Source organism: Nicotiana tabacum, chromosome 18 (genome assembly GCF_000715075.1).
Source record: "Nicotiana tabacum cultivar K326 chromosome 18, ASM71507v2, whole genome shotgun sequence".
NCBI lineage: Eukaryota > Viridiplantae > Streptophyta > Magnoliopsida > Solanales > Solanaceae > Nicotiana > Nicotiana tabacum.
This window is the reverse complement of record NC_134097.1, coordinates 40925140-40944905: the sequence shown is the minus strand read 5'-3', so window position 1 is coordinate 40944905 and position 19766 is coordinate 40925140. Positions and strand designations below refer to the sequence as shown.

The following is a 19766-nucleotide window of genomic DNA, read 5'->3' as shown; positions in this document are numbered from 1 at the left end:
TGGTGAAGGTCCTTGGCCTTAAAGGGTGTTATTTCGAACTTATCGAAATAGTAACCCGTCGTCAGTCCTAGTTTTTGGAGAATCAGACATCCTTTTGGGGGAGTCCCAGTTCGTTTGACATTGTTTGCATTAGAGAGTGCAATGTCGGAGAGTACGAAGCATTATTGTTTCGCTTAGGTTAGTTCTACGCACACATTGTAGTTTCCTTGTTTGATTCCTGCCTTCTGTCTTGGAAGTGTCACCAACGGGCGGTATTTCGGTTGTCTTGTAGTAGTTTCTCATTCTTTAATTGAGGTGCTTCTTTGCTTTCTCGTCCTCGCGGCATTTGTGTTCCTGCTTGAGCAAAGAACAGAATGTGAGTTGAAATGATACTTTCCTTACCCCCATCCGATAGACCGGTGAATGAGAGCAGGTTTGTGAAGTTTCTCATTTTGTTTGGCATTTCAATGGTTGATGGGGCGAGTATTTCTAAATTCGGTGACTCTACTCGGCTCTCCTTCTCCTTCTGTGCTGCGCCTTTGTCCTGTGTGGGTTGGGTTTTACCTTAGCACTTTTTCGGTGGGTAATCGTGTTTCTTGTCTTTGATCTGGAAGAGGCTAGGAAATTTCACTAAGAAATCCCAACAGACGGTGCCAAATTGTTTGACTAAAAAGATTTAAAATCTTTTTGAACAAATCAATCAATAAAAGTGAAGGGATAAATTTTAGTTAGACATAATAAATTCCAGATCAATGAGCTAACTGAATAAATAATACATAAGATGAAACAGAGGTGACCAATCTTATTGAAACTTTCGTTGTGTCTCCCATTAATCAATAGGGGGAGAATGGGGGAGGTTGTTTTACATATCCTTCTTTGGAGATTGCTAAATTGTTCCTTTTGTTTTTAGGATGATTGTAGAAGAGGGAAGTAAGGAGAGAAGGAGAGGCCCCCCAGATCCCCCTTAACCGAAAGTTTTCCCTTACTATATATAGTCATGGGACCTTTGCTATCTACTTGATCCGACACTCTTATATTATATCAGTCTTGGCCTTCCTCTAAACATCATTTCTTCTGGCTCGACATGTATCGAGAATGCTTGATGCGGAATAGGCCATGTCGTGTTTCCCTTGCCTCCTGGACTGGACGTTGGTCGGCTTGACGACAACTGTCAGATTTTGACCAATACAATAACCAATATTTCCCTATATGAACTAAACTACCAACACACAAAATTAACACTATCACATGTAAAATCTCAGGATATGCATAATCAAATTCAAAGCAGCAAAAGGTCAAAACAAATAAAAACGGTCAGTACATAGAAACTGTTTATCTCTTTAGAAGAGAAGTATACAGAGAGAATTATACATTGTCTCTCTGTCAGCTTCAACTTAATTTCTTCAGTTAATTAGCTGAAGAAGCTGCTATTTCAAAGGATTGTTTCCGTACAAGAAGGCATGCGATTCTCGAGGGCTGAGCATGTGTATTATCAACTGTACACAACACGAAATCCGGTCTAATGCTAAAGCCAACCTCCTTTCTTTTCCTACATCCAAACTAGAAGCATCTAACAGAACATGCCATGAATTTTTATGAGCTTCTGATATCCAATGCATCGAGTAACTTGTTTCTTCGACGTAAGCAGGATATGCAAAAGGCCCTTTTGGACTATGCTTACATTTCCTCCTAAAATATTGGCTGAGTTGTGATCCTTTAATCCTCAAATCTAGCCATGTTTCTGGTGCTGCAATCACTTTTGAATCTTTAAAACTAACAAATTCCCTTATACAATCATAATCTTCACCAAGTATTGTCATGTAGTAATTTTCCCTGAAGAAAGATTAACATTCTCCAATCATCATCATTGCTTCTTTTAGTGTAACTGTAAAAACAGCTAAGTACTCCTCGTCACTTAGTCCACATTGTTGCAAAGCTCGATTTCGGACTTGAATTTCTGGAATTGAAATGAAATTCCCTTAGTAAGAAGTTTTCTTGGTGAGAATATCAAGCAATCTTGATGGTTCCAATAGGATTTTTCCCAACTCTGAATTATTACTGCCAAAAGAAAGCGGCGACGACTCTCTCCTTGGGGATTTTCCCTTCTCACTAGCGGATGATTCATCGGTCAGACAAAGCGTATAAAGATCAATTTTGTCTCCTTCTTACACAAGTCCATTGCAATATTCAGGGTACTTGGCTAAACCATACTGTTGAACATATCGCATTTCACTTGGTGTTATTGGCCTTGACCATCTTAAATCAAGGCCATGTAGTGTTGATATAGCTTCTGCCACCAAATGGGCTGGTATTACAGTATTTGCTTTCTGTTCTTTTGTCAACAAATATTAATCAAAATATACTCTTTTAAGCTCATAACATGAAATAACTCATGACAGAATATATTTTTCAAAAAAAAGTTATTATTATGATGTTTTGTTGTCAGAAAATATTTTTTCCACCAAAAGGGGGAAAAATGATGACCTCCCTCACTTTTTCTCCTTCATAATTATTTAAATTTTTAACTTCATATTATTGCTTTACCAAAACCTAGACATTATTGTAAGCACGCGATTTTTGCTTCACGGACAGTCACTCCAAAAGAAAAACAAAAATAGTGACAAAGGACCTCGCTGTACAATTTTCGATTTTCCGTAACGTATGCTGTTAGTCATGTGTGGTTCTGTCCATTTTGCTATTTTTAACATTATCGAACAAAATACCAAAATGTGTATATCATGGTTCGGCCATTAAAAGAAAATTCACAAAAATATTCTAGGGTGTGATATAAACTATTTAAATATTTTGATATGTGTGCGATATTTGTGTTAAGTGTTAAATTAATGTTTGTTTGAATTTCATTTTTTATTTTTAGTTTTAAAATTAGAAAAAAAAAGAAAAGAATGAAGAAAAACTGTTTGGGCCAAGAAAGGAAACCAAAAATAGGCCCCAAACCAATTCAATCTGATCCAGTCCAAACCAGGCCTCAGACAAACCCCCAAACGACGCCGTATAAAGGCGTTTGATCTGAGACATCCGTCCAGGCCAATCCAACGGCCCAGGACCTCCCTTTAGCAACCCGTTTCCAAACCCGACCCAGCTACCGGTTCAGCCCATCCCCTCACTTAAACCAAACGACCCCATTTTAATATCAAACGACCTCGTCTCCCTTCTCACCATCAGATCCAAGCCGTTGAGATCATCTGATCTAACGGCTCAGATCCAATCCCCTACTCCGTATATAAGCTTTCCCTCACACCCCACGCCCCTTATCCGAACCCCACCCTTCACTCGTCTCCTTCCCCAAGCCTTGAAACCCCCCAAACCCTAACGCCGCCCTGATATCCCTTTCACTAGAACCCGGCGGCATGAACGCCGGTGACCACCCCCTTCACACCACCGATACATCCAACCACCCTGAGCATGAATCCACTAGACATGTACCTCGAATCACCTCCTATCGTCTCGATTCTAGATTTGAAGATTCAAGACAAAACTCGATCTATACCAAACCTCACCATCTTCATACCAGACACTCCCCTGACCCTCCTCGTGACCAAACCAAGCTTGGTTTGGTCCGAATCTACCCACAACTTCTAAAAAAACCAGATCTGAAAATTCAGACCTTAGAACACATGAACCTGGGGAATCCGGCTAGCCTTAACGGGGGTTTGAGGTCTAATAGACCTTAATCAAGGTGTTCTCATGTGAGAACACCCCGATTAAAGTTTGTTCGGCCTCAAAGGGTCAGAGTTGAGTCAGATTTGGATCAATTTTTGTTTGGACATTTCTCGGTAAGTTTTCTTTTCCTTTTGTTTTATTCAACCGCTATTTAAGTTGTCAGTATGTTTCATTGTGTTTGTTTGTTATTTTTGTTATTTTTCATTCGGACTTCTTCCATCTCTGTCAAAGACCTTTATTTGGTCGATTGTTTCTGTGAGTGATTTGAACGTATCCTATGATAAACATGTCCGATTAGGATAGTCGTCGCATAAATAACTTATATAGGTTCCCAGTTGATTGACCAAAGTTGTCCGAAGCCCTTTGGGTCCATGTACGTATTGTTTATATGAGCGACTGATTGTTACCTGTTATAATTAGTATAGTCGATTTGATAAATGTCGTCGATTAACTTCCTACGACTGAATGTTCAAATATTCTAATACGTACAACCTCACTTGACTGAATGGACCTGTATTGTGATTTGAATGTTGGACATTATCTATGAATGCTAGTTTGTAACTGCATTGTAAACAATTAAAAGAACCAGGCTAGGGCAGTTCTGAATTTGAACTTTCAGAAGTTCAAAATGTCCTGAGGCTGCAGTGATGCAGGACAGTAATAATCAAGGGCTAACAGGGGTAGTCTGGGGTTTGAAAAGAACAAAAATGATTAGTTTAAATGAGCTGACAAGTAGGGTAATAATTTGGGATTAAACTAATACCAATGGGGAACAAGACACAAGAGTATGGGGTTTAAAATGAATACTTAAATGAACCCATAACTCTTGATTAAAGAAAAGCCAGGCGTGGGGAACAAAAAGGGCTGGCATCAAAAGATGCTTAAGCATGGGTTTAAAGGGTATGGGCAGTCTGCAAGTAGGGGGATCTAGGCAGCTTAGCTGCACTAGGTCGTTTGGCTTATAAATAGGCCATTTCATAACTTAAAGGGGGCTGGACTTTTGAGTCTTCAGAAAAAAAATAGAAAGAGATTTCAGAATACTGTGAATGAGTATCATTTGAAACTGTGTAAGAGTTCAAGTTGTTCAAGCTGTCTTTGCTGATTGTTGTTGGCTGTTGGCTCAGCTTTTGTGGTTATTGATTTTCTGCTGTTACTGCATTGAACATTCTGGGTTTTCTTGGCTGCATCTCATTACTCTTTTCTGGGATCACTTGTTTGGTGCTCGACCATCTGTTGGTTTTTCTTTGTTCTGGAAATTGTTGCTGGTTGTCTGTGAACTGTGGAAAACACTTGTGGTTGTTGGTTTGTTGCTGTGTGGTTGCTGTGCATCTGCTGTTGCTGTGTTTATTGCATACTGCCCAGCTGATCATTCCTTTCTTCTTTGTCCTCTATACCAGGTACACAACCAATGCACTGTCAAATGTAATTGAAAAATTGAGCATGAACACAAATGAAAAGACCTGAAGAATGTTTTTTATACATAGATTGTTACATTAAATATTCATGTAATGTATAATGGTTTCTATTTTTGTTTTGGATGCTGGAGATAGTCTTCATGCCTAATAAATGTCAATGTATGGTAGTTGAATGTTAGACTTTGTATATAGGTTGGTGATAAGAGTATGCCCAAGGCAGTAGGTTGTATCTCAGATTTAGTTCAATGGTGTAGTATAAGTCTGTAATGTATGCCAAGCATGAAAATCGTACACTACCAGTTAAGTTCTTTCCTTTCCGATAAATTGCCATACATAACTGTTAAACCATGTTTTAAGACAAAGAACACAGGGCTTGCAATCTCAACCCCACAAAGGTTGAGCCCAGGTCAAAATAGACCAAGCAGGCCTGCACCGGACAAACAATGGCCCAGGTCTGGCCCATCACGCACGGGCTGGATTTGGGCCTTTAATTTTTGCTCGGCTGACTGTGTACGTGGCCGTGCTTCTGATTTGGCGCAAGCACTCGGAATTCTGTTATAGATAACTTGCAAGCATGTAATTAATTAGGACTATCTACTGTTTTCAGTTAGTAGAGACAACGTGACAAGAAACGTAGTTGCTATAGGTTTATCTTTTAAAATGAAAATGAGACGAGTCTCGTCAAATAAATCACAAACCGCCGGGGCCCTCAATAAAATACATAACCATTGATTAGACCTTGGATTTGGCCGTTTAATGAACCTTCACGGCCTCTTCCTAAAATAACAATACGTTAGACTCTTTAGGACGCGCCTTAATAAATCTCACCTTCTTAAACTCGGGTGCACATTTATGTGACCCAAATCCAATTCTCAACGGAGTCGAAATGTGTTTCTTATCACGGGTACATTGATTGTGACGTGGTGCGAGATGCGTGTCCATGATGTTGCAAATTCATTTAAAAAAATAAGAATGAGATGAGCCTCGCCAAATAAAAATACAAAATTGCGGGGCCCTCAGTAAATATTTGCTTTCAAATTGCTTAGATTTCAGGATGGACCGTTTAGCAAAATTCCACGGTCCTACCCAAAATAAATACGCTAGTCGCTTTAGTTGCGCCTTTAATAAGTTAATTTCCTTAAACTCGGGTGCATATTGATGTGACCCAAATCCAAATCTCAACGGAGTCAAAGTGTGTCGACGACCACGGGTACATTGATTGTGACGTGGTTCGAGATACATTTTTATAACGTTGCAATTCTTGATAAAAATAACAGTAAATGATAAAAGCGGTTAAAAGTTAAATTTTGCACATAAGTTCACACTTGTATAAAATCAGATAATCAAGCCGAATATAACAGTTGAGCGACCGTGCTAGAACCACAGAACTCGGAAATGCCTAACACCTTCTCCAGGGTTAACAGAATTCCTTATCCGGATTTCTGGTACGCAGACTGTAATATGGAGTCATTCTTTTCCTCGATTTGGGATTAAAATTGGTGACTTGGGACACCCTAAATCTCCCAAGTGGCGACTCTGAAATAAATAAACCAATCCCGTTTCGATTGTCCTTTAATTGGAAAAAAACTCCCTTGCACCCTCTCGGGTGCGGAAAAAGGAGGTGTGACAGCTCTGGCGACTCTGCTGGGGATATCGATTTACACCCAGAACCACTGGTTCAGGGTTAAGAATTCAAGCTTAGAATAATTGTTATAGTTGGCTTTATTTATTATCTGATTTTTACACGATATATGCCTAATGTGCTAAATGATGATTTTACCGCTTTAATATTATTTGAATTATGAATATATACAACTGTTACGAAACCCCCTTCTTTCTGAGTCTTCTGAATTTATGGTGTACACGTGCGCGTGACCCACCTTTCTGTTAAAGTCATACCAAATAAGACGGAGTTGGGACAAGTAACTAGGCCGGGCAGACTTTCGTGCTCCCGGTACGTTGCCCCCGCTTCGGCTCAAACTGTCCGTTTGGGTAAGCCAGGTTTAGAACAATCAACCTCAGGTTTTACACTTAGAATAACTCAGCCATGTACCGGATCCCTAGTAGGAACGTTTATTTTGCATCACGTGCATTTGACTTAGGGGACTCAACACAGGGGTTGGGTCTGTCTAAGACAGGTGAACCCGAAATAAAAAGACCATCCTGATGCATCCTACTTGCTATATGTGCATTCATTTGCCTCGAACATGCTTGCTGACCGGCTTAAATGAAATCATGGTAAGAGCTGAGGAATAAAATGGGTTTTTTTTCATATAATAAAAAATAAAATATAGTTTTCAAAATCTTGAAATAAAGGTATTTAATCTTGCAAGGTATTTAATCTTGAAAATAGTTTGAAAAATTCCCAAAAATAGTTTTAAATCTTGAAAATAGTTTTGACTGAAAATGATTAGAGTATGTTTTCAAAATGAGTCTTGACTTTATTAAATTAAATTTCAGATACAAAATAAGCACACACAAAACCCCTCCTCCGCAAATACAGAAGAGTTTCTATTCCAGCTTCAAATGTGGTGGTGTGAATTAGGCGAAGATGGTCAAAAGTGGGTCATCAAGCATTTGGGAAATCTCCCGGACATTATGAAAGTTAAACCCCGTGAGGATCTGATTGCGGCATTAGTAACTTTTTGGGACCCTGTTCACAATGTCTTTCGTTTCTCTGACTTCGAGCTCACTCCTACATTAGAGGAGGTAGCTGGATATGTTGGTTTTGATGGAAGTTTAAGGAATCAAAGCTTGATATTCACGAAGGCTCCCTCGGTACATCGATTCTTCGGTCTTCTGAACATCAGCAGTCAAATCAGGAAAAGCAATGTCGTCAACGGATGTTGTTCTTTCAACTTTTTGTATTCAAGGTTCGGAAAGTCAGATGGGTTCGAAATTCATGAGAAAGGCCTTACTAACAAACAAGACAAAGACGCATGGTAGGTTCACCGTCGCTTCGCCTTCATGGTGGCTTTTCTAGGAGTCATGGTCTTCCCGAACAAAGAACGAACAATCGATATTCACACCGCAAAAGTTGTGCAAATCCTCACCTCCAAGGAAAACCACACCCTTGTCCCCATCATTCTCTCAGACATTTATCGGGCTTTGACTTTATGTAGAGCAAGAGCGAAAGTCTTCGAAGGATGCAAAAATTTGTTGCAAATGTGGCTGATTGAACATCTCCAACAACAGCCCAAGATCATACAGTATGGGCCAAACAACGATAATTACATCGAGGGTTATGAGGAAAGAGTGAAAAATTATCAGGTTCCAGAAGGGATAGAAGCATGGGTATCTCGGCTAAGGGCTCTAACGGCAAATCAAATTGAATGGACTCTGGGATGGCTACCGATGAGGGAAGTGATACATATGTCAAACTCAAATAGTTATCTTCTACTATTGGGATTGAGAAGCATCCAGCCATACGCGCCATTGAGAGTCCTAAGACAACTAGGAAGATATCAAGTAGTTCCTGATGATGAAGATTTGAGTACGCAAGAAATCGAATTACACCCAGAGGCCACTATTCCTGAGGCGTTACTTCAGCAGATGTGGAATGGATGTCGATACTTAAAAAGCGATACTCAAGTCCCAGACACTACAAAGGGTGAGATAAATCCTGGATATGCAAGGTGGTTCGAGAAACGGTCTCGCGTGGATGATGTACCAGAACCTGAGCTGAGAAGGCCAACTAAAAGACCCCATATTCAAAACATTAATGATAAAATCCAAGAGCGGTTGATCTGGGGAGAAAAAGAGAAGGGGTACAAAGCAACTATCCATGCCCTAAAGGAAAATCTAAGGAACCTCAGTCCGGAGAAGGATTTGCAAGCACAAGAAGCTGAAGGCGAGAAGAAGAGTCTAGCCTGTGAGAATGAAAGTCTTCATGCTCGATTTCTGAAAATGAAAAAGGCTTCTGAAACGCCAATGAGGAATTGGAAGGATCAAAAAACCATCGCCAATCTTTTTGAAAGAATGCAAGATTATGATTCCATTCTTGCTGCAAAAGAAAGGGTGTTGAGCAAAGCAAAAGAAAGGATCCAACAATTAAACGAAGAAGCCAGATCTGATAAGGAACGCCAAGATAGGCAATCCGAGAAAGACAGGGCACAATTCAAGAAGGAAAAAGACCATTGGATACGATCAGAAGACCAACTTCGTGCACAACTAGAAGAGGCAAGAAGATACAGAGAGCATCAACAAGCGGACACTGATAGAGAAAGAGCGCAGATGAGATTAGAGCAGGCCAGACTCCGAGTTCTATTAGAGTCAGCCCTAGATCGTGAAGGCCGTATCCGAGATATAGCCACCACTCGCCAGCAGCAATTGCAGAATCAAGGCCAACATCTCCAAGATTTCAGGGCACAGATCCACGACCTGGCGGTCTACACCTCTCAAAGTTATGTAAACTGCCAAGGAATGGATTATGGAAGGTTTACAGAGCATGCACCCACCTTTGCCCGTCATCTAGCAGTGGAGTTGGAAAGGATGTATCGAACATTGGGAGGTCATCTGGGTCAAGCCCCGCCTTGAGCAAATGGTCTAATAATTTACAACACAAGTGGAAAGTGGGGCACGTTTTGAGATGTTAAGAATTGTATCTTTTTATTTCAATTTGAATGTGTGTATTTCAAGACATTGTTTTTACAAAGTTTTCAAATGTAATGTTTGTTCATCTTCTTTTTATAAATGTTAGCCTCATGGCAGAACTACGCCTGGTCTGATTCACGCGGGGACGTGATACGTAGGCAATCCCCATAAGATTCGACCGCTTTTAATAAAGAAAGAAAAGAAAGTACATAATAAAATAAAACACAGGGTTTCCCAAAATACTTTAAAAAGGGACGAATGAGCAAACCGGGATGACGCATGTTGTTTGAAGCAAAGCATGTAGGAATGGTTAACTGCATAGGTGCATTGCATCCTCTATGTGTTATGGTCAAATCTGTTAAACTCTAACGCTAACAAAGTTTGTTGTTGTCTGAACCAAACAAGTTAGTTGTTAAAGAACTCTGGCAACACACTCATACCAAACCAGATCCAAAAGACCGGTAGCAACAAGCATGACTACTTCAGAGAATAGTAATGAGGAGGAAAGGCCAATGAGCCAGTTGCTAAAAGAAGCGATGGAAAAGATTGAAAGGATGGGACTAGAGATGAATGCAATGCAGCTAGCCCTAGCCAAAACACAAAAGAGCCCTGAAACACTGGGACACATGCCGGAATACCCTCACTCTGGCCCTTCCACGAGCCGCCCAAATCCCCTTTATCATCAACAAAGAAGCCCTCATGATTCCCAAGCTCCACCACCCCATCAGCCTCTCCCAACACCCAATATTCCCATTTTTGTGGGACCAACATCAGCCCCTTTGTAAAGAACGACCAGTGAGCCATTGTTTCAGGCTTACGATACACAATACTACCCCCCCGAGCCTACGTTTCATGCCCCCGAACCACAGGCTTACAATCCATATTTGGAAGTGCCGGCAGAGATTGAGAAGCCGGTTAAGGCCCCTGAACAGGATGAAGTATTGAGAAAGTTCAAAAGCCTGGAGCAGTCCTTCAGGAACTTGCACGGATTGGGCAATCAAGTCAGCGTAGCATACAAAGATCTGTGCCCTTTCCCAGACGTCCAACTCCCGGCTGGGTTCAAGATGCCTAAGTTTGATTTATATGAAGGGCACGGTGATCCCATGGCACATTTACGAGGATTCTGTAGCAAAATGAGAGGGGCAGGCGGCAAGGATGAGCTGCTGATAGCTTATTTCGGCCAAAGTCTGAGCGGATCTGCACTAGAATGGTATACTAGGCAGGATTCCAGCAGGTGGTACACGTGGGATGATTTGGCGCAGGCTTTTGCAGGTCATTTCCAGTACAATCTCGAGATAGTTCCTGACCGTCTCACATTATTGAGGACTGGGAAGAAACCCGGGGAAAGTTTTCGCGAGTTCGGGTTCCGCTGGAGAGAACAAGCAGCTAGAGTCGATCCTCCTCCCATGAGAGAGGGAGAGATGGTGGACTATTTTTTGCAGACATTGGATCCAACCTACTTTGGTCACTTGGTGACAACGGTTGGAAAATCTTTCAACGAGGTGGTCAAGATAAGGGTCATGATAGAAGAGGGTCTGAGATCTGACAAAATCTTGAACTATTCGGCACTCAAAGCCACAACCCAGGCTATTCAAAGCGGCACGGGAGGTGCGCTGAGAAGAAAGAAGGAAGAGGTTGCCACGATCGAGGCAGGCAGTTGGTCCAGGGTTGGCAGGCCGCACTACAACCAACCCAGACCTCACAGGTCAAACTACCCATACAACCCACCACAAAATTTCTATCCACCTCGAGAACCACATTGTTCCGTACACCAAGCCCAGGCATACACTCAGCCTCCGGTTCGCCCACAATGGCGCGCACCGGCTCCCCAGAACATATATGCACCACCACAAAACACCTACCCTCCACCAAGGGCGTATAGAAACCCTTTCAGGGGCAGGCTTTCGGGGAAATCCAGATGCTAGGAATAACAGGTTGCGGAAGCAGAGAACTTTCACGGAGCTGGGAGAAACGTACACCGCTTTGTTCCACAAGCTGAGGCAATTGGGTTTGGTTAGTCCTGTCCAGACTCGAGAACCAAATCCCCCACCTCAGAATTTGGATCGATCAATCAGTTGTGAATACTGTTCAGGGATGCTCGGGCATGATACCGAGAAGTGCTGGAAATTAAGGCATGCCATACAGGATCTTATTGACACCAATACGATCGAGGTCCAGACACCGGAGGCTCCTAACATCAACCAAAACCCACTGCCAGTGCACCACGAAACTCACATGATTGAGTTGGTGTGTGAGGGAGGAGAATTGAGAAAACCCTCACAAACAGTGATGATGATCCAAGACGCCCCGAAAGAAGTCTTAACCAGTGGAGGAACGAGTGTACAGTCACAGGGAGAAGGCGTCAAGCCGGTAGTGATATTGGGAAAGAGCCCGTCCGCCATAACAAGCAAACCCGAGCCAAGCAAGTTGGTAGTATCAGGGATCCCGCCCACACCGACAGTCATGTTAAAAGGGGTATGTAGAGAACTGGTGACCATAAAACCTGTGGTCCTACTGCCGATGATTGACGGCAGGGCTGTGCCTTGGAAATATGAAAAGGCGGTGGTGATGTACAAGGGAAAACAGGTGGAAGAAGTCAGTTGTGAAGCGCAAGGGTTGACTCGATCAGGTCGATGTTTTGCTCCGGCGGAGCTAAGAAGAGCCAACCCAGTTGCAACCAAGAAACCTGTGTCCGAAGAAGAGGCTGAAGAGTTCCTGAGGAAGATGAAAGTACAAGACTATTCTGTGGTCGAACAGCTGAGGAAAACACCGGCCCAGATCTCACTATTGTCGTTACTGATCCATTCTGAGGAGCATCGTCGGGCCCTGTTGAAGATATTGAACGAAGCTCATGTACCCAGTGAGATTTCTGTAAACCACCTGGAAACCATTGCCAGCAAGATTTTTGAGGTGAACAGGGTAACATTCTCAGATGATGACCTACCAGTGGAAGGTACGGAGCATAATAAAGCTCTATACCTAGCTGTCAAATGTGAAGACTCGGTGGTAACTCGAGTATTGGTGGATAACGGCTCAAGCGCCAATATTTGCCCACTATCTACCTTGAACCAGTTAAAGATCGACCACGAAAAGATCCACAAGAACAGTATCTGTGTCCGAGGGTTTGACGGAAATGGGACAGCCACTGTAGGGGATGTTGTACTTGAACTGACCATTGGTCCAGTCCTGTTTACCATGGAATTCCAAGTGTTAGACGCCACAGTATCTTACAACATGCTGTTAGGACGACCATGGATTCATGCAGCAAAAGCAGTGCCCTCCACCCTACATCAGATGGTGAAGTTCGAGTGGGAAAGACAAGAGGTCGTGTTACACGGCGAGGATACAACGTGCATCACGGGCGGAGCCATTGTACCTTTCATAGAGACTGCTGATGACAAAGGTCCTTGGGTCTACCAGATTTTTGATACAGGGTCGGCCAACAAAATTTCTGAAGGAGAAATCATCCCGCACCCTAGGGTAGCTGCCGCAACAGTCATGATGGTCTCAGAAATGCTGGGTAATGGATTTGTGCCGGGAAAAGGCCTGGGAGTCGAGCTTCAAGGGATTGTCCAACCTGTCTCCCTTCCTAAAAATCTGGAAACTTTCGGATTGGGGTTCAAACCAACCGCAGCAGATAGGAAGCAAGCGCGAAAAATGAAGAAGAGGGTCTGGGTTCTGCCTAAACCAGTGCCACGCCTCTCCAGGTCTTTTGTCAAAGCAAGTGCCAAGGGGTCACCGGTCCCAAAGATTCTAGGACCTTTGATCGGTATAAATGAAGACCTGAATCAGAGTTTTGAGAAGCTATTCGCGGATGTCAGTATGGTGGAAGCTGGAGAAGGTTCCAGCAGAGCAGAGATACAGTTTGTGGGGCCTGAGGCCAAGACCAACAATTGGACAGTTACTCCTCTTCCTGTCCGAGGGGAGTCTTGGTAGTAGGCTTTGATTTATGTTTTGTGTGTTTTGTTTTGTCCGGATTATTCAAGGGTGTAATCCAAATTTTACTTTCGTTTTTGTAAAAGTGTGAACCCTTTTATCCTGCAAGTTTAATAAAGTTCTTTTCTTTTGTCCCATTTTTAATTTTGTTTTGTTCTTCTTCTTTCTGAACAGTTCTCTTTTTACTGGTTCTAATGACATGGCATGCATAACGGATATTCGACCTAGTCTAATAAATCAATCTGAATCCGACTCAATGATGCAAGAGGTCGTTTGTGACGATGAATCTGAATGTGACGAAGGGGGAGCCTTTGAAGAGATAAACCGAGAACTGTGCCAATTTGAAGAGAAACCCAAGCCCAACCTAAATGACACTGAGGCTGTGAATCTAGGAGACGCTGATAACATCCAAGAGACCAAAATTAGCATCCACATTGAGCCGAATGTCAGAGAAGAATTGATCAAAACCCTCATGGAATTCAAAGATGTTTTTGCATGGTCATATGACGATATGCCTAGATTAAGCACCAATTTAGTGGTTCACAAATTGCCCACTGACCCGGCATACCCTCCGGTCAAGCAAAAACTAAGGAAATTTAAAACAAAAATGAGTGTAAAGATCAAAGAAGAAGTGATTAAGCAGTTGCAAGCGAAGGTCATTCGGGTCACTCGATATCCCGAGTGGTTGGCCAATGTGGTACCAGTCCCAAAGAAGGATGGAAAAATCAGGGTGTGCGTCGACTACCGCAACCTCAACAAAGCAAGTCCCAAGGACAATTTTCCGTTACCCAACATTCATATCCTGATCGATAATTGCGCTGGGCGCGAGATCGGATCCTTTGTGGATTGCTATGCGGGTTATCATCAGATCCTAATGGACGAGGAGGATGCTGAGAAGACAACATTTATTACGCCATGGGGAACCTACTGCTATCGGGTAATGCCGTTCGGGTTAAAGAACGCCGGGGCAACGTACATGCGAGCAATGACTGCCGTGTTTCATGACATGATACACAAAGAAATCGAGGTGTACGTCGATGATGTGATCATCAAATCTTGGCATCGGGAGGACCATGTGGCAGACCTAAGGAGATTTTTCCAAAGACTCCGAAGGTATGATATCAAGCTTAACCCGGCCAAATGCGCATTCGGGGTTCCATCAGGAAAGTTGCTAGGATTCATCGTCAGTCGACGGGGGATTGAGTTAGACCCATCCAAAATTGAATCCATCCGAGATTTTCCACCGCCAAGGAACAAAACAGAGGTAATGAGTTTGCTGGGTAGACTCAATTACATCAGCAGGTTCATCGCTCAACTCACAGCAACTTGTGAGCCCATATTTCGGCTGCTGAGAAAGGATGCTGCGGTAGGTTGGACGGCAGAGTGTCAGGAGGCCTTCGACCAAATCAAAGGGTATCTGTCTAATCCACCCGTATTGGTCCCGCCTAAGCCAGGGGAAGCCCCTAATTCTTTACCTGACGGTCTTGGAAAATTCATTTGGTTGTGTATTGGGGCAACATGATGACACAGGAAGGAAGGAGCAAGCCATCTACTATCTTAGCAAGAAATTCACAGTACATGAGGTCAAGTACACTCAACTCGAGAAAACATGTTGCGCCCTAACTTGGGTAGCTCAGAAGTTGAAACACTACCTGTCTTCGTATACTACTTATCTCATATCCCGCTTGGACCCATTGAAGTATATCTTTCAGAAACCTATGCCCACGGGAAGGTTGGCAAAATGGCAAATTCTGCTCACAGAGTTTGATATCGTCTATGTAACGAGGACGGCCATGAAAGCCCAGGCGCTGGCAGACCATTTGTCAGAGAATCCCGTTGATGAAAAATACGAGCCCTTAAGAACATATTTTCCTGACGAAGAGGTAATGCATACAAATGAGTTGGAATTGCCTGAGGAACCGGGTTGGAAGCTTTTCTTCGATGGAGCTGCAAACGCGAAAGGGGTTGGAATAGAAGCAGTACTCATTTCTGAAACAGGACGGCATTATCCTGTTACGGCTCAACTACGCTTCTATTGCACCAACAATATGGCCGAGTATGAGGCTTGCATTCTGGGACTGCGCTTGGCTGCCGACATGGATGTCCAAGACGTCTTGGTCTTGGGAGACTCGGACCTCTTGGTACATCAAATTCAGGGAGAATGGGAAACACGAGATCTAAAACTCATACCATACCGACAATGCTTGCATGATCTGAGCAAGCAATTTCGATCGGTGAAATTCAAACACATCCCGAGAGTTCACAATGAGGTTGCGGATGCCTTGGCCACCTTAGCATCAATGCTGCACCACCCTGACAAAATGTATGTTGACCCTCTGCACATCCAGGTCCGTGATCAGCACGCCTACTGCAATGCCGTAGAAGAAGAAGTAGATGGCGAACCCTGGTTTCATGATATCAAGGAATACCTCAGAATGGGGATATATCCAGAACATGCCTCTGGAGACCAAAAAAGAGCCCTTCGGCGTTTGTCGAATGGTTTCTTCCTCAGTGGAGGAATATTGTACAAAAGAACCCCGGATTTGGGATTGTTGAGATGCATAGATGCCAGTCAAGCAACGACGGTTATGGCAGAGGTACATGCTGGAGTTTGTGGGCCACACATGAGCGGATATGTATTGGCAAGAAAGATCCTTCGAACAGGGTGTTATTGGCTCACCATGGAACACGACTGTATCACTTTCGTGAGGAAATGCCATCAATGCCAAATACATGGAGATTTGATTCATTCTCCTCCAACAGAGTTACATACGATGTCAGCGCCCTGGCCGTTTGTGGCATGGGGCATGGATGTCATTGGGCCCATCGAACCGGCAGCATCCAACGGTCATAGGTTCATTCTAGTGACCATTGATTACTTCACCAAATGGGTTGAGGCTAAAACCTTCAAATCAGTAACCAAGAAGGCAGTGGTGGACTTTGTTCATTCCCATATCATCTGCAGATTTGGGATCCCAAAAGTGATCATCACGGATAACGGTGCGAATCTGAATAGCAGCCTGATGAGAGAGGTATGCCAACAATTCAAGATTACACACCGCAATTCCACCCCATATCGCCCCAAGGCGAATGGAGCAGTCGAAGCAGCCAATAAGAATATCAAGAAGATACTGCGAAAGATGGTGGAAGGGTCCAGACAATGGCACGAGAAATTACCCTTTGCTTTGTTGGGTTACCGCACTATCGTCCGAACTTCCATAGGTACAACTCCTTATTTGTTGGTGTACGGAACTGAAGCCGTAATACCGGCGGAGGTCGAAATTCCGTCCCTCCGAATTGTCGCTGAAGCCGGGATTAATGATGATGAGTGGGTCAAAGCTCGATTGGAACAGTTGAGCCTGATAGATGAGAAAAGATTGGCAGCAGTGTGCCATGGTCAGCTGTACCAGAAGAGAATGGCAAGAACATATAATAAGAAGGTGCGCCCCAGGAAGTTTGAAGTAGGGCAGCAGGTATTGAAGAAGATCCTCCCACATCAGGTCGAGGCAAAAGGCAAATTCGCCCCAAATTGGCAAGGGCCTTATGTCGTAACCAGAGTATTGTCCAACAGTGCTTTGTGTTTGACAGATGTCGAAGGTAGATGTGTCGACATGGCTATCAATTCAGATGCGGTCAAGAGATATTATGCGTAATTTCTTTAATTATGGCAATTTTTGGTTTATTTGTTTGTATTTGGCATTTATTGGATAATGAGATGACGGAGGCAATTTTTTCTTCTATCCAAAACACTTTTAACCCTTGCTTCCCCCTTTGAGCCTTAAGTTATTCCTTCATACCCCTCTTTTGGAATCACTAATGGAAAAGACATGAAAAAAAGAGAAGAAAAAAAAAGAAAAGAAAATGAAAAGAAGGAAAAGAAAAAAAAGAAGATAAAATCATAAGAAATACAAAACAGTGGGAACTACGTTTGACCTGATTCCTCAAAGAGGATAAAATACATAACCATTGATTAGACCTTGGATTTGGCCGTTTAATGAACCTTCACGGCCTCTTCCTAAAATAACAATACGTTAGACTCTTTAGGACGCGCCTTAATAAATCTCACCTTCTTAAACTCGGGTGCACATTTATGTGACCCAAATCCAATTCTCAACGGAGTCGAAATGTGTTTCTTATCACGGGTACATTGATTGTGACGTGGTGCGAGATGCGTGTCCATGATGTTGCAAATTCATTTAAAAAAATAAGAATGAGATGAGCCTCGCCAAATAAAAATACAAAATTGCGGGGCCCTCAGTAAATATTTGCTTTCAAATTGCTTAGATTTCAGGATGGACCGTTTAGCAAAATTCCACGGTCCTACCCAAAATAAATACGCTAGTCGCTTTAGGCGCGCCTTTAATAAGTTAATTTCCTTAAACTCGGGTGCATATTGATGTGACCCAAATCCAAATCTCAACGGAGTCAAAGTGTGTCGACGACCACGGGTACATTGATTGTGACGTGGTTCGAGATACATTTTTATAACGTTGCAATTCTTGATAAAAATAACAGTAAATGATAAAAGCGGTTAAAAGTTAAATTTTGCACATAAGTTCACACTTGTATAAAATCAGATAATCAAGCCGAATATAACAGTTGAGCGACCGTGCTAGAACCACGGAACTCGGGAATGCCTAACACCTTCTCCCGGGTTAACAGAATTCCTTATCCGGATTTCTGGTACGCAGACTGTAATATGGAGTCATTCTTTTCCTCGATTTGGGATTAAAATTGGTGACTTGGGACACCCTAAATCTCCCAAGTGGCGACTCTGAAATAAATAAACCAATCCCATTTCGATTGTCCTTTAATTGGAAAAAAACTCCCTTGCACCCTCTCGGGTGCGGAAAAAGGAGGTGTGACAATTATTATCAATCATCAATACTCATCAATTTTATCAAAACACCATCCATTTTGCTAATTAATTTCAATTTCATCAACCATACCTGCAACCCAATTATCATAAAAATAACATATATAGATAGAGAGAAATTGAACTTGCCTTAACCACCATGCTATTTGGTCTGCTATTAATTGGTGATCTTGGTATAGGGGATAACAAAGATTCTATAACTTCACCATCCTAAACATGAAAGAGTTAAGAGGAAAAAAGCAAAATCATTCTTGAATTAATTAGTACAAAATCTTCATCACTCAGAAGATATAGAAGAGGTCATGTCATACCTTGGAATCTTCGTTTAGGCTTAGTTGTTCTTCAACGTCTTTTCCCCTGTTGTTTAATTTCTGCAATTTGATTAAGCTGAACAAGCAACTGTTTTAAGGTTAGGAACTGAAATCTGGAGATTTTGACAAAAATAAATGTGCAGAAGAAGCTAATTGAATTGCACAAAAATGATATGGCAAATAATTAAACGTTAAATATATATTTAAAATTAAAAGGGGACACAAAGACGCCGACAATAATAAAAGTCGACTACTGATTCATTCTCTTTTTAGGTAACTAAGGTAATCTCATTCCCAAGGTGGTATCTTTACAATAATAAAGTAGTAAAGCAAAATATTCGAAGCTTGTGGTTTTACATATGATATTTCAATAAAAAGTTTATAATCGCATTATTTTAGTTATACAAAAATATACTATATTAATTTTTAGAATTAATAAAAAATAATATCATATAAAATAAAACAAAAAATAGGACAATAAGTGATTAGTAGGTTGCAATTGGAATCTTGGTGTTATGAATCTTAGTGATTTTTAATCCGGTTGATATTTTCTACTCTCTTTTAATCCATGGGAAATTAAATGAGTATTTTCTTTTGTTTTCTTTTTATCAAATAAAAGAATGCTCAAGGACAAACTTATCAAGATGTCACATGATCTTTTAGTAAGGTATTTGATATTTGACTTAAAATATGTATATTTATATGCATATTGCCTCGTATTTTACTCATGTTTCGTAGATTTCGAATATGTAATATAATGATTTGTGCTAATTCGTAAATTTCAGATGTGTAATATAATGATTTGTGCTAATTCGTGATACTTTTATGTATAGAAATCATCCGGAGGCAATGTGGAACGAAGGTGCGTGAGTTGAAGCAAAAAAGGGAACGAAATGGGAAAAATCCCACAAGTAGCGCCCAGGCTAGCGTGGGGCTCTACCTGTGGTGCAAAAGGCAGACCTTAAAATTTCCCAG

At 42.0% G+C, this 19766-nt stretch overlaps 1 long non-coding RNA gene and 1 pseudogene across 1 annotated transcript; both read right to left on the bottom strand.

Moving 5' to 3' along the window:
* Nucleotides 1-963: 963 nt before the first annotated feature.
* LOC142172485 (uncharacterized) lies at nt 964-2687 on the bottom strand (annotated as a pseudogene).
* A 1988-nt stretch (nt 2688-4675) lies between these two features.
* Nucleotides 4676-19142, bottom strand: LOC142172894 (uncharacterized). The gene is made up of 3 exons (XR_012702022.1): nt 18792-19142; nt 18610-18690; nt 4676-5073 (listed from the first exon to the last, which is right to left on the bottom strand). It is a non-coding gene; the product is annotated as an uncharacterized LOC142172894 (long non-coding RNA).
* Nucleotides 19143-19766: the final 624 nt, after the last annotated feature.